The sequence below is a fragment of the Schistocerca nitens genome, chromosome 6, assembly GCF_023898315.1.
Source record: "Schistocerca nitens isolate TAMUIC-IGC-003100 chromosome 6, iqSchNite1.1, whole genome shotgun sequence".
Lineage (NCBI taxonomy): Eukaryota > Metazoa > Arthropoda > Insecta > Orthoptera > Acrididae > Schistocerca > Schistocerca nitens.
This window is the reverse complement of record NC_064619.1, coordinates 115308180-115323347: the sequence shown is the minus strand read 5'-3', so window position 1 is coordinate 115323347 and position 15168 is coordinate 115308180. Positions and strand designations below refer to the sequence as shown.

Here is a 15168-nt window from a genome sequence, read left to right as displayed (position 1 = left end):
ATCAGCACTTAAATTCAAATTCTTTTTTTTTCAATTATAAAGCCTAGCCGAGATGGCAATTTATAATTAAAAATACAAAGCGCGCAACAAATGGAAATTCTGCAATTAGGTGACGGATGAGGGGCGGCATTGAGGCCAGGCCTCAGCATTTTTTGACCCCTGCCCTCATTGCCGACGCTTATCTGACACTGAAAGCTTTAAATTAACAAAAAAAAAAAGGCGCTGAACAAAAAAAGTGAAAAAAAAAATGGCTAGGATACCTGTTTAAAAAAAAAAAGTGGTTCAGGCAAAAAAAAAGTGGTTAAGGCGAAAAAAAAAAGAAAAAAAAAGTGGTTAAGGCGTCTGACTAAAAAAAAAAAAAAAAAAAAGTGGTAGAGCACTGGTCTCGTAAACCAGGGGTCGTGAGTTCGAACCTCACAGAAGGCATTCATTTTTTTAACCTTCCTGCAAGGAGCGGAGCTATCTCGAGCAGCATCTAACACATGGCAGTACACTGAAGGAAAGGGATGTTCTACAACCTATGACAAGTATTCTACTGGCCTCAGAGGTTTTCTGAATGCATAGGCACAACAGTGGTTTGTATGCATTTTGCAGTATAATGTCATGCTTGGCGATGTCATTCGTTTACGAGCCTCGCTACAGTGTGCATGCACGTTATCCATGTGAAGAGGCGCAAGCAGATGCTACCATTCTGCGAGATTCCTGCAGAAGGTATACGAATTGCGTTGATATACAGAGCACAAGGGAGCCAAAGTCAAGGCCTCCGTGGCGCAATCGGCTAGCGCGTTCGGCTGTTAACCGAAAGGTTGGTGGTTTGAGCCCACCCGGGGGCGAAATCGTTTTAACCGGCACCGAGGTGAGGACATACGTCAACTTTGTTAGAGATACACAGCTAGCGTGACAATTTGGCTGTGTTTGAGTGATGCCACACAGCCTTATACACATTCAGCCAAGTGACACTGTAGGTAAAAACATGGCCCTACACAGACGTTCTACTGTTTTCCTATTTATTCGCCATGTGTGACTGCAGTAGGGCGACGCCCACTACAAAAGACGTATTCTTTACATTCAATTTCAGCGTATACGTCGCGACTGCCATATGACAGGGCCTGTCTCTCGATGTCGATTTGTATTTGGTGTCTCTTAAGTGTCGGTCTGCAGTGGGCCGCTGTTGGCCGAGAGACGTGCAGTCGCCTTACATGAAGCCCCATGGGCAACGCCAGTGCCACTGTGGACAACAGCATACTGTAGCCAGAGAGAGGAGCCGAAAGGCGCATTTCGCAGTCGAGCCACGCTATCCCACAAGCTGTGCACTAGGACAGGATTGTGCAGACCGCAAACTTCTGGTGGCCCGACGCTCGTCGTCGATCGTAAGGGCGAAACAGTCAAGAGATTTGGAAAACGGCAATGTGGACACCCCCAGCAGCAGCTGTGTGCCAAATCCGATATCTGGTCGAGGGCTGCAAGATTCATTATGATGAAGTGACAATTCGGGGATAGCTCGCAAACGCTAAGCTGCCGCCTTCTTAGCTCAGTGGTAGAGCACTGGTCTCGTAAACCAGGGGTCGTGAGTTCGAACCTCACAGAAGGCATTCATTTTTTTAACCTTCCTGCAAGGAGCGGAGCTATCTCGAGCAGCATCTAACACATGGCAGTACACTGAAGGAAAGGGATGTTCTACAACCTATGACAAGTATTCTACTGGCCTCAGAGGTTTTCTGAATGCATAGGCACAACAGTGGTTTGTATGCATTTTGCAGTATAATGTCATGCTTGGCGATGTCATTCGTTTACGAGCCTCGCTACAGTGTGCATGCACGTTATCCATGTGAAGAGGCGCAAGCAGATGCTACCATTCTGCGAGATTCCTGCAGAAGGTATACGAATTGCGTTGATATACAGAGCACAAGGGAGCCAAAGTCAAGGCCTCCGTGGCTCATTACCGCTTGAGACGCGGCAGCGTGCGGACGTTCGGAGCGCTCAGTGTCGCTTGCTTTGTTTACGTTGTATTGTGCTTTCTGTTTCACGTGATTGCGCGTGGTTGTGTGTTCGTGTCGTTGTTTTAAGTGTTTGTTGTATGCAGTTAGCCCATTTGGGTTAATTTGCACAATGGTTCCCACGATTCCAAGGAAAAATACCCTGCAGTTCGAGTTTGACAAGGCTACACGATCAGTTCAGCCAAGTTCACTGGAAGTTCATGAATGGATCGTCGATACAATTGGCATTACCACTGATCAAGTTCACACTGCCTACTACGACCTGGATTTATACTGCTTTTTCGTGAAGCTCCTGAATCCCCTCTTACTGGAACGACTTTTGCAGAAACATGGCGGCGGCGTCGAGTTCCGGCATCGCGATGGCACTGTGAGTACTGTCCAAGTTACTAACGCGGATGTCGAGATCTCTAACGTGCGTATTTACAACCTGCCCCCTGAAGTAGACAACTGTTTCCTAAAAGACGTGCTCACGAAATATGGCGAAGTGCGTAACATTAGACTTGAAAAGTGGTCCAGGCACCATAAGTTGCAATGTTTTTCTGGCATCAGATCGGTTGAGATGCAAGTTAAAGTCAACATCCCATCCCATGTATTTGTTTGTGGGTATAAGGTGCAGGTTACATATTCTGGGCAAGCTTCTACGTGTTTTAACTGCAATGAAAGTGGTCATTTACGGCAAAATTGCCCTAAAAGAATGACCGTCTTAAAGCCTACTTTACAACAACGTAAGAGGCTCACTTTAGCTGATCTAGTGACAGGCACCCAATTACCAAGTAATGAGCCGTCCCTTTCCACTGATACTGTGACTGTACATGAAAAACCTTTTGTAGACGAGTTCCCTGCTATTCCTCTTGCGAAGGGCGGGGATCAGAACCCTCTCACCCGTCCGGTCACTGCGGTGGCGTCCAAGAGACGTCGGACGTGCGACAGTAGTAGTTCAGATGAAGGCGTCTCAGTACCGGTAACACCTGCCACACCTGATATCAAACAACCTGCAGGCGACATTGAGCTTTCGCAAGACGCTATACCAGAATCACGTGTTGATGTTAATACTTCTTCGCCTGATGACGGTCTTGCTACGCCCCAGGTTGGTTCTTGTTTACCGTTCACGTCTGTCGAGTCGGCTCCCCAACAAACCGATGGTGAACCTCAGCATGTTGCCCACAGTGACGTCGACGGTGTGTGCGCAGGTCCCCCACTCGTATCACAGCCACGCGACACTGACAACAAACACACTGACGAGTGTGTCACCACGGAGCGAGATCTCAGCCTTGCTTGTCAACAACCTGACCGGGAGAGTGTTTCCAAACAATCCCAACGTGTGGATAAACAAGAACTTAGCGCGTCTCCGGATGGACTATCCGGTGAGTCGCACATGCAGGTTGCTGCAGCAGGGCAACCTGCACAGGAGACTTGTGTCGATTCTCCGATGCCGCTTTCTGCGGAAAAAGTCGCAAGCGTCGGGAGGAACAAAAAGAAATTCCAACCAAACTTGAATGTACCGCGCAGCAAACACAAACTGCAAGCCCTCTCAGATGCGAACGATGGTGATGGCCACTCTCCACCAGCTGGTTCACGAATGGATTGGTTTGCCGGTGACGATGATCACGTTAATTTAAAGTAGCTCCGTAAATTCCATGGCACAAGCGTACAAGTTCCTGAGTGTTAATGTTAACAGGATCACGTCTGAATTGAAACTTGCAGTCTTTAGGCAGTTCGTATATGAGTCTGCCGCTGATATACTTCTATTGCAGGAATTCCTTGTTCCTGATCTGGTCATTCCCGGTTTCCACTGTATTACCAATGTTGCCTTCGAACTTAGCACTGGTACCGCCATTCTCGTGCGTGAAGGCATCCCCGTCTCGGACGTTGAAACACTGGAGTCGGGGCGTGGCATATCCTGCAAAATATTCGGCGTCACGCTCGTGAACCTATACGCGCCCTCAGGGAGTGGCCACAGGTTCGCAAGGACCGAGTTCTTTAAAGACGAACTAATTTACCTGCTTCGTAAAAATCCGACTGCCCTAATATTAGGAGGAGATTTTAACTGTGTCGTACATCAAAAAGATCAGCGGCCGCATTTTAACTATTGTAAGGAGCTTCATGATCTGGTTTTACGAATGAATCTAAAGGATACGTGGGAACTCCTTCACCCTACCCTTGTGAAATTTACATACTTCACTTCCACCTCGAGTAGCCGCCTCGACAGAATATATGTGTCTTCTCAGCTCGGGGAACACGTTGTTGACTCGGAGGTCATTCCCGTCCCATGTAACGATCACTGCGCCTACGCCGCCGTTATACAACTGGACAGACAACCCACCAAACGATTCAGAAGTCACTGGATGTTCAATATTTCCCACCTTCAGGACGCCGATCTCGAGGTACTTGTCACACGGACTTGGACTTTTTGTCTTCGCTCTGTCAATAGATACCGTACGAAAGTAGAGTGGTGGACGTCCTTTGCTAAACCAAAGTTGCGTCGGGCTTTGATTTCGTACTGTAATACGCAATCAAGGGATGCAAAGAGGACCACCGAATTTTACTATTCAATTTTAAGGGAGCTCTACGACAAATCTGGCGTCAATAATATTTACACGGCTCAAATAAAGCAAATCAAGGCTAAGATGCTCAGTATCAAACGTAAACAACTAGAAGGATTAAAAATCAAGTCGAAAGTCAACTCTTTTGTTCAATCTGAGACAACTTCCATGTATCATCTAATTAAGCATCAGACGAACCGTAGACGCTTATTTATAGACGAACTGGCAACTGATAACGGGGAACTTCTCACTCGGCAACCTGACATAGTCACGGCAATCCAGGGGTATTATCACGGCCTGTACTCGGACTGCCCCACTAATGATGGCTTGACTGCTACTGTACTCCAGATGATGGACACGTCCGTTACTGAGGAAGATAATCGTGACTTTCTGGCTGCGTTTAGTGTCGAGGAGACTTTAGAACTTATTGTTAAGTCGCCAGCTAACAAAGCCCCAGGACTGGACGGCCTTCCCAAGGAGTTTTATCTTCGGTATTGGGATGTAATTGGTGTTACTTTTACAGAAATTTTAAATGAAATCATTGCTGGGGCGCCTGTTCCTGCTGCGATGAAGGAGGGTAAAATTGTCCTTGTTCCCAAACGCAAAGGATGTAAGCGATTTGATAATCTGCGCCCGCTCACCCTGCTCAATTTTGACTACAAAACTATAGCCAGAGCTGTTAACACCCGAATGTCTCCGCTCATTCACAAAGTTGTCCGGCGGCACCAGGCGTGCGTGCCAGGACGGAATGCCATGTCTGCGATGTCTGAAATTCGGGACCTCATCTCCATTGCCTCAGTCACCAACCTGAAGTGTGCGCTGCTTTTTCTAGACTTTCATAAAGCCTTTGATCATGTGAACCACCGATACCTTTTTCACATCATGGACAAAATAGGACTCGAGGAAGGGGTGATACAAGTCCTTCGCACTTTGATATCTGGCATATCAGCGAGGATACAAGTCAATGGACAGCTGACGCAACCGATATCCATTCAGCGGGGTGTCCCCCAGGGCAGTCCACTCTCTATGTCACTTTTTGTGCTGTCCCTGGAACCCTTCCTTCGGTCTCTTTATCACCAGTTGTCAGGAGTGTCAATCTCCGGTCACACATTCATAGTCCGTGCGTACGCTGACGATGTTGCCGTACTGTTACGCACTGAGGACGAGGTGGTCCGTATTAAAGGGGCGATCGACCAATATAGTGAAGTGTCTGGAGCACAACTCAGTGACCGGAAATGTAAAGTGCTCGATATCAGGGGTTTCGAGAACTTAACTATACCGTGGGCGCATGTTGTGGAATCTCACAAGCTACTAGGAATCACCTTGAATAGGTGCCCTCTCAAAATGGCGGCCTCCAATTGGAAGTCAGTGACGCATCTGATACAGGGTACCATTGTCGAATGTCGCTGGCGTGCTGTGAACATTATAGAAAAAATTCGGCTTCTCAATACCTACGTCTTCTCCAAGGCGTATTATGTTGCACAGTTCTTTCCCATTCCCAAGCTTCAGGCCAGAAAGATCATGCAGGTTGCCAATCGATTCATCTGGAAGGGCAACATATTTAAATTGTCCTCCGATACGCTGGCCAAGTCGAGAACTACTGGTGGGCTTGAGTTAGTTAACATTGCCGGGAAAGCAATGGCCTTGTACGTCAAGCGGACCACGACTATCCTGCATGACAGCCATTGCACTGTTACTCAAAAGTTGTTCCTCACAGTGCGTCCAGCGAGTATGCGACCTCCTGTTGACGTCGGCAGAATCCATTACAAACTGAAACACATCAGAGAATTTTTCCTTCAGTGTAGTTATGCAGATGTGGATGTTCTACGGCGACGACCACTGTCAACTCGGGACTTGCAACGTGAGTGGGAAAAGTCGGCGACCCCAAATACCATAGAACGGAAGTATCCAACTACCGAATGGACAACGGTGTGGGCCAACATCAGCTTGAAAGTACACTCTTCGGATGTTGCTTCAACCTGGTTCAGGGTGGTAAATAACACAATTGCCACTAATGAAAAGCTACATGCAATTGGGTTAAGTGACACAAATCTCTGCCTCTGTTGTGGACTCGTCGATTCTCTGATTCATCGGTTTACCTGCGGTGGTCATGCACTGAATTGGCGATGGGTCAAGAAGAGGATCGCGGTTCTCTCAAGGAGCGCGGAAGACAATCTGCAGCTGGATATCCTACTGCGTCCGGACAAAAAGTTTTACCCTGCCACGAAAAACAATACAGTAATGTGGATCCTAGGGCACTATGTCAACTATATCATAAATGTTCGTGGAGAGGACGATTTTATTAGTTTTCTGACCTACATGGCGCTGGCATACTGGAAAATTCAATGTGTCACTGACAGTAAAAAATTATTCGGAAACATGATGGACATCACGTTCGAAAAACATGGCATAGGCTGACCGCATTGGATGATGGATGCACATCAAGGGGATATGTATTCTTCTTTTTTTTTTCATTTATACTTTCTGTTACGCCTGGTCAATGTATTTCTTTTCATTAGTCTCCTTTTACTTGTTTGCTTATTCTTGACACTCACGCACCTCTAATGGAAGAGGAACAGAATTCGCCATGGATCGCAACACACAAATGACACACGACAAAGAAGAAATGTTCATTTACAAACGTGTCAGCACTATATACCTCGGAGCAGAGGCTTAACACCTATACCAGAATAACATGCGAATCAAGGAAACACAATCAGTGTCTGCTTGAAGGAGTGATTCAGGGATGAGTGGAGGGAGCCATCGCAGGCAGGCCTCGGGATTCGACCCCTGCCCGCTTCGTCTCCCCCCGCACGGAACTGACCACTCTATTAAGATTGAAAACAAAAAAAAAAAAAAAAAAGTGGTGTAGCGGTATAAAAAAAAAATAAAAAAAGGGCAGTAAAAAAAAAAAAAAAAGTGGCGCAATCGGCTAGCGCGTTCGGCTGTTAACCGAAAGGTTGGTGGTTCGAGCCCACCCGGGGGCGAAATCGTTTTAACCGGCACCGAGGTGAGGACATACGTCAACTTTGTTAGAGATACACAGCTAGCGTGACAATTTGGCTGTGTTTGAGTGATGCCACACAGCCTTATACACATTCAGCCAAGTGACACTGTAGGTAAAAACATGGCCCTACACAGACGTTCTACTGTTTTCCTATTTATTCGCCATGTGTGACTGCAGTAGAGCGACGCCCACTACAAAAGACGTATTCTTTACATTCAATTTCAGCGTATACGTCGCGACTGCCATATGACAGGGCCTGTCTCTCGATGTCGATTTGTATTTGGTGTCTCTTAAGTGTCGGTCTGCAGTGGGCCGCTGTTGGCCGAGAGACGTGCAGTCGCCTTACATGAAGCCCCATGGGCAACGCCAGTGCCACTGTGGACAACAGCATACTGTAGCCAGAGAGAGGAGCCGAAAGGTGCATTTCGCAGTCGAGCCACGCTATCCCACAAGCTGTGCACTAGGTCAGGATTGTGCAGACCGCAAACTTCTGGTGGCCCGACGCTCGTCGTCGATCGTAAGGGCGAAACAGTCAAGAGATTTGGAAAACGGCAATGTGGACACCCCCAGCAGCAGCTGTGTGCCAAATCCGATATCTGGTCGAGGGCTGCAAGATTCAGTATGATGAAGTGACAATTCGGGGATAGCTCGCAAACGCTAAGCTGCCGCCTTCTTAGCTCAGTGGTAGAGCACTGGTCTCGTAAACCAGGGGTCGTGAGTTCGAACCTCACAGAAGGCATTCATTTTTTTAACCTTCCTGCAAGGAGCGGAGCTATCTCGAGCAGCATCTAACACATGGCAGTACACTGAAGGAAAGGGATGTTCTACAACCTATGACAAGTATTCTACTGGCCTCAGAGGTTTTCTGAATGCATAGGCACAACAGTGGTTTGTATGCATTTTGCAGTATAATGTCATGCTTGGCGATGTCATTCGTTTACGAGCCTCGCTACAGTGTGCATGCACGTTATCCATGTGAAGAGGCGCAAGCAGATGCTACCATTCTGCGAGATTCCTGCAGAAGGTATACGAATTGCGTTGATATACAGAGCACAAGGGAGCCAAAGTCAAGGCCTCCGTGGCTCATTACCGCTTGAGACGCGGCAGCGTGCGGACGTTCGGAGCGCTCAGTGTCGCTTGCTTTGTTTACGTTGTATTGTGCTTTCTGTTTCACGTGATTGCGCGTGGTTGTGTGTTCGTGTCGTTGTTTTAAGTGTTTGTTGTATGCAGTTAGCCCATTTGGGTTAATTTGCACAATGGTTCCCACGATTCCAAGGAAAAATACCCTGCAGTTCGAGTTTGACAAGGCTACACGATCAGTTCAGCCAAGTTCACTGGAAGTTCATGAATGGATCGTCGATACAATTGGCATTACCACTGATCAAGTTCACACTGCCTACTACGACCTGGATTTATACTGCTTTTTCGTGAAGCTCCTGAATCCCCTCTTACTGGAACGACTTTTGCAGAAACATGGCGGCGGCGTCGAGTTCCGGCATCGCGATGGCACTGTGAGTACTGTCCAAGTTACTAACGCGGATGTCGAGATCTCTAACGTGCGTATTTACAACCTGCCCCCTGAAGTAGACAACTGTTTCCTAAAAGACGTGCTCACGAAATATGGCGAAGTGCGTAACATTAGACTTGAAAAGTGGTCCAGGCACCATAAGTTGCAATGTTTTTCTGGCATCAGATCGGTTGAGATGCAAGTTAAAGTCAACATCCCATCCCATGTATTTGTTTGTGGGTATAAGGTGCAGGTTACATATTCTGGGCAAGCTTCTACGTGTTTTAACTGCAATGAAAGTGGTCATTTACGGCAAAATTGCCCTAAAAGAATGACCGTCTTAAAGCCTACTTTACAACAACGTAAGAGGCTCACTTTAGCTGATCTAGTGACAGGCACCCAATTACCAAGTAATGAGCCGTCCCTTTCCACTGATACTGTGACTGTACATGAAAAACCTTTTGTAGACGAGTTCCCTGCTATTCCTCTTGCGAAGGGCGGGGATCAGAACCCTCTCACCCGTCCGGTCACTGCGGTGGCGTCCAAGAGACGTCGGACGTGCGACAGTAGTAGTTCAGATGAAGGCGTCTCAGTACCGGTAACACCTGCCACACCTGATATCAAACAACCTGCAGGCGACATTGAGCTTTCGCAAGACGCTATACCAGAATCACGTGTTGATGTTAATACTTCTTCGCCTGATGACGGTCTTGCTACGCCCCAGGTTGGTTCTTGTTTACCGTTCACGTCTGTCGAGTCGGCTCCCCAACAAACCGATGGTGAACCTCAGCATGTTGCCCACAGTGACGTCGACGGTGTGTGCGCAGGTCCCCCACTCGTATCACAGCCACGCGACACTGACAACAAACACACTGACGAGTGTGTCACCACGGAGCGAGATCTCAGCCTTGCTTGTCAACAACCTGACCGGGAGAGTGTTTCCAAACAATCCCAACGTGTGGATAAACAAGAACTTAGCGCGTCTCCGGATGGACTATCCGGTGAGTCGCACATGCAGGTTGCTGCAGCAGGGCAACCTGCACAGGAGACTTGTGTCGATTCTCCGATGCCGCTTTCTGCGGAAAAAGTCGCAAGCGTCGGGAGGAACAAAAAGAAATTCCAACCAAACTTGAATGTACCGCGCAGCAAACACAAACTGCAAGCCCTCTCAGATGCGAACGATGGTGATGGCCACTCTCCACCAGCTGGTTCACGAATGGATTGGTTTGCCGGTGACGATGATCACGTTAATTTAAAGTAGCTCCGTAAATTCCATGGCACAAGCGTACAAGTTCCTGAGTGTTAATGTTAACAGGATCACGTCTGAATTGAAACTTGCAGTCTTTAGGCAGTTCGTATATGAGTCTGCCGCTGATATACTTCTATTGCAGGAATTCCTTGTTCCTGATCTGGTCATTCCCGGTTTCCACTGTATTACCAATGTTGCCTTCGAACTTAGCACTGGTACCGCCATTCTCGTGCGTGAAGGCATCCCCGTCTCGGACGTTGAAACACTGGAGTCGGGGCGTGGCATATCCTGCAAAATATTCGGCGTCACGCTCGTGAACCTATACGCGCCCTCAGGGAGTGGCCACAGGTTCGCAAGGACCGAGTTCTTTAAAGACGAACTAATTTACCTGCTTCGTAAAAATCCGACTGCCCTAATATTAGGAGGAGATTTTAACTGTGTCGTACATCAAAAAGATCAGCGGCCGCATTTTAACTATTGTAAGGAGCTTCATGATCTGGTTTTACGAATGAATCTAAAGGATACGTGGGAACTCCTTCACCCTACCCTTGTGAAATTTACATACTTCACTTCCACCTCGAGTAGCCGCCTCGACAGAATATATGTGTCTTCTCAGCTCGGGGAACACGTTGTTGACTCGGAGGTCATTCCCGTCCCATGTAACGATCACTGCGCCTACGCCGCCGTTATACAACTGGACAGACAACCCACCAAACGATTCAGAAGTCACTGGATGTTCAATATTTCCCACCTTCAGGACGCCGATCTCGAGGTACTTGTCACACGGACTTGGACTTTTTGTCTTCGCTCTGTCAATAGATACCGTACGAAAGTAGAGTGGTGGACGTCCTTTGCTAAACCAAAGTTGCGTCGGGCTTTGATTTCGTACTGTAATACGCAATCAAGGGATGCAAAGAGGACCACCGAATTTTACTATTCAATTTTAAGGGAGCTCTACGACAAATCTGGCGTCAATAATATTTACACGGCTCAAATAAAGCAAATCAAGGCTAAGATGCTCAGTATCAAACGTAAACAACTAGAAGGATTAAAAATCAAGTCGAAAGTCAACTCTTTTGTTCAATCTGAGACAACTTCCATGTATCATCTAATTAAGCATCAGACGAACCGTAGACGCTTATTTATAGACGAACTGGCAACTGATAACGGGGAACTTCTCACTCGGCAACCTGACATAGTCACGGCAATCCAGGGGTATTATCACGGCCTGTACTCGGACTGCCCCACTAATGATGGCTTGACTGCTACTGTACTCCAGATGATGGACACGTCCGTTACTGAGGAAGATAATCGTGACTTTCTGGCTGCGTTTAGTGTCGAGGAGACTTTAGAACTTATTGTTAAGTCGCCAGCTAACAAAGCCCCAGGACTGGACGGCCTTCCCAAGGAGTTTTATCTTCGGTATTGGGATGTAATTGGTGTTACTTTTACAGAAATTTTAAATGAAATCATTGCTGGGGCGCCTGTTCCTGCTGCGATGAAGGAGGGTAAAATTGTCCTTGTTCCCAAACGCAAAGGATGTAAGCGATTTGATAATCTGCGCCCGCTCACCCTGCTCAATTTTGACTACAAAACTATAGCCAGAGCTGTTAACACCCGAATGTCTCCGCTCATTCACAAAGTTGTCCGGCGGCACCAGGCGTGCGTGCCAGGACGGAATGCCATGTCTGCGATGTCTGAAATTCGGGACCTCATCTCCATTGCCTCAGTCACCAACCTGAAGTGTGCGCTGCTTTTTCTAGACTTTCATAAAGCCTTTGATCATGTGAACCACCGATACCTTTTTCACATCATGGACAAAATAGGACTCGAGGAAGGGGTGATACAAGTCCTTCGCACTTTGATATCTGGCATATCAGCGAGGATACAAGTCAATGGACAGCTGACGCAACCGATATCCATTCAGCGGGGTGTCCCCCAGGGCAGTCCACTCTCTATGTCACTTTTTGTGCTGTCCCTGGAACCCTTCCTTCGGTCTCTTTATCACCAGTTGTCAGGAGTGTCAATCTCCGGTCACACATTCATAGTCCGTGCGTACGCTGACGATGTTGCCGTACTGTTACGCACTGAGGACGAGGTGGTCCGTATTAAAGGGGCGATCGACCAATATAGTGAAGTGTCTGGAGCACAACTCAGTGACCGGAAATGTAAAGTGCTCGATATCAGGGGTTTCGAGAACTTAACTATACCGTGGGCGCATGTTGTGGAATCTCACAAGCTACTAGGAATCACCTTGAATAGGTGCCCTCTCAAAATGGCGGCCTCCAATTGGAAGTCAGTGACGCATCTGATACAGGGTACCATTGTCGAATGTCGCTGGCGTGCTGTGAACATTATAGAAAAAATTCGGCTTCTCAATACCTACGTCTTCTCCAAGGCGTATTATGTTGCACAGTTCTTTCCCATTCCCAAGCTTCAGGCCAGAAAGATCATGCAGGTTGCCAATCGATTCATCTGGAAGGGCAACATATTTAAATTGTCCTCCGATACGCTGGCCAAGTCGAGAACTACTGGTGGGCTTGAGTTAGTTAACATTGCCGGGAAAGCAATGGCCTTGTACGTCAAGCGGACCACGACTATCCTGCATGACAGCCATTGCACTGTTACTCAAAAGTTGTTCCTCACAGTGCGTCCAGCGAGTATGCGACCTCCTGTTGACGTCGGCAGAATCCATTACAAACTGAAACACATCAGAGAATTTTTCCTTCAGTGTAGTTATGCAGATGTGGATGTTCTACGGCGACGACCACTGTCAACTCGGGACTTGCAACGTGAGTGGGAAAAGTCGGCGACCCCAAATACCATAGAACGGAAGTATCCAACTACCGAATGGACAACGGTGTGGGCCAACATCAGCTTGAAAGTACACTCTTCGGATGTTGCTTCAACCTGGTTCAGGGTGGTAAATAACACAATTGCCACTAATGAAAAGCTACATGCAATTGGGTTAAGTGACACAAATCTCTGCCTCTGTTGTGGACTCGTCGATTCTCTGATTCATCGGTTTACCTGCGGTGGTCATGCACTGAATTGGCGATGGGTCAAGAAGAGGATCGCGGTTCTCTCAAGGAGCGCGGAAGACAATCTGCAGCTGGATATCCTACTGCGTCCGGACAAAAAGTTTTACCCTGCCACGAAAAACAATACAGTAATGTGGATCCTAGGGCACTATGTCAACTATATCATAAATGTTCGTGGAGAGGACGATTTTATTAGTTTTCTGACCTACATGGCGCTGGCATACTGGAAAATTCAATGTGTCACTGACAGTAAAAAATTATTCGGAAACATGATGGACATCACGTTCGAAAAACATGGCATAGGCTGACCGCATTGGATGATGGATGCACATCAAGGGGATATGTATTCTTCTTTTTTTTTTTCATTTATACTTTCTGTTACGCCTGGTCAATGTATTTCTTTTCATTAGTCTCCTTTTACTTGTTTGCTTATTCTTGACACTCACGCACCTCTAATGGAAGAGGAACAGAATTCGCCATGGATCGCAACACACAAATGACACACGACAAAGAAGAAATGTTCATTTACAAACGTGTCAGCACTATATACCTCGGAGCAGAGGCTTAACACCTATACCAGAATAACATGCGAATCAAGGAAACACAATCAGTGTCTGCTTGAAGGAGTGATTCAGGGATGAGTGGAGGGAGCCATCGCAGGCAGGCCTCGGGATGCGACCCCTGCCCGCTTCGTCTCCCCCCGCACGGAACTGACCACTCTATTAAGATTGAAAACAAAAAAAAAAAAAAAAAAAAAAGTGGTGTAGCGGTATAAAAAAAATAAAAAAAAGGGCAGTAAAAAAAAAAAAAAAAAAGTGGCGCAATCGGCTAGCGCGTTCGGCTGTTAACCGAAAGGTTGGTGGTTCGAGCCCACCCGGGGGCGAAATCGTTTTAACCGGCACCGAGGTGAGGACATACGTCAACTTTGTTAGAGATACACAGCTAGCGTGACAATTTGGCTGTGTTTGAGTGATGCCACACAGCCTTATACACATTCAGCCAAGTGACACTGTAGGTAAAAACATGGCCCTACACAGACGTTCTACTGTTTTCCTATTTATTCGCCATGTGTGACTGCAGTAGAGCGACGCCCACTACAAAAGACGTATTCTTTACATTCAATTTCAGCGTATACGTCGCGACTGCCATATGACAGGGCCTGTCTCTCGATGTCGATTTGTATTTGGTGTCTCTTAAGTGTCGGTCTGCAGTGGGCCGCTGTTGGCCGAGAGACGTGCAGTCGCCTTACATGAAGCCCCATGGGCAACGCCAGTGCCACTGTGGACAACAGCATACTGTAGCCAGAGAGAGGAGCCGAAAGGTGCATTTCGCAGTCGAGCCACGCTATCCCACAAGCTGTGCACTAGGTCAGGATTGTGCAGACCGCAAACTTCTGGTGGCCCGACGCTCGTCGTCGATCGTAAGGGCGAAACAGTCAAGAGATTTGGAAAACGGCAATGTGGACACCCCCAGCAGCAGCTGTGTGCCAAATCCGATATCTGGTCGAGGGCTGCAAGATTCAGTATGATGAAGTGACAATTCGGGGATAGCTCGCAAACGCTAAGCTGCCGCCTTCTTAGCTCAGTGGTAGAGCACTGGTCTCGTAAACCAGGGGTCGTGAGTTCGAACCTCACAGAAGGCATTCATTTTTTTAACCTTCCTGCAAGGAGCGGAGCTATCTCGAGCAGCATCTAACACATGGCAGTACACTGAAGGAAAGGGATGTTCTACAACCTATGACAAGTATTCTACTGGCCTCAGAGGTTTTCTGAATGCATAGGCACAACAGTGGTTTGTATGCATTTTGCAGTATAATGTCATGCT

General features: G+C 47.4%; 4 non-coding genes across 4 annotated transcripts; all 4 read left to right on the top strand.

Annotated features, from left to right (window-relative positions):
- The first annotated feature begins 759 nt into the window (after positions 1 to 759).
- Trnan-guu (transfer RNA asparagine (anticodon GUU)) lies at positions 760 to 833 on the top strand. Its single transcript has one exon. It is a non-coding gene; the product is annotated as a tRNA-Asn (tRNA).
- A 687-nt stretch (positions 834 to 1520) lies between these two features.
- Positions 1521 to 1592, top strand: Trnat-cgu (transfer RNA threonine (anticodon CGU)). The gene has a single exon. It is a non-coding gene; the product is annotated as a tRNA-Thr (tRNA).
- A 6622-nt stretch (positions 1593 to 8214) lies between these two features.
- Positions 8215 to 8286, top strand: Trnat-cgu (transfer RNA threonine (anticodon CGU)). Its single transcript has one exon. It is a non-coding gene; the product is annotated as a tRNA-Thr (tRNA).
- Positions 8287 to 14914: 6628 nt separating this feature from the next.
- Positions 14915 to 14986, top strand: Trnat-cgu (transfer RNA threonine (anticodon CGU)). Its single transcript has one exon. It is a non-coding gene; the product is annotated as a tRNA-Thr (tRNA).
- The last annotated feature ends 182 nt before the right edge of the window (positions 14987 to 15168 follow it).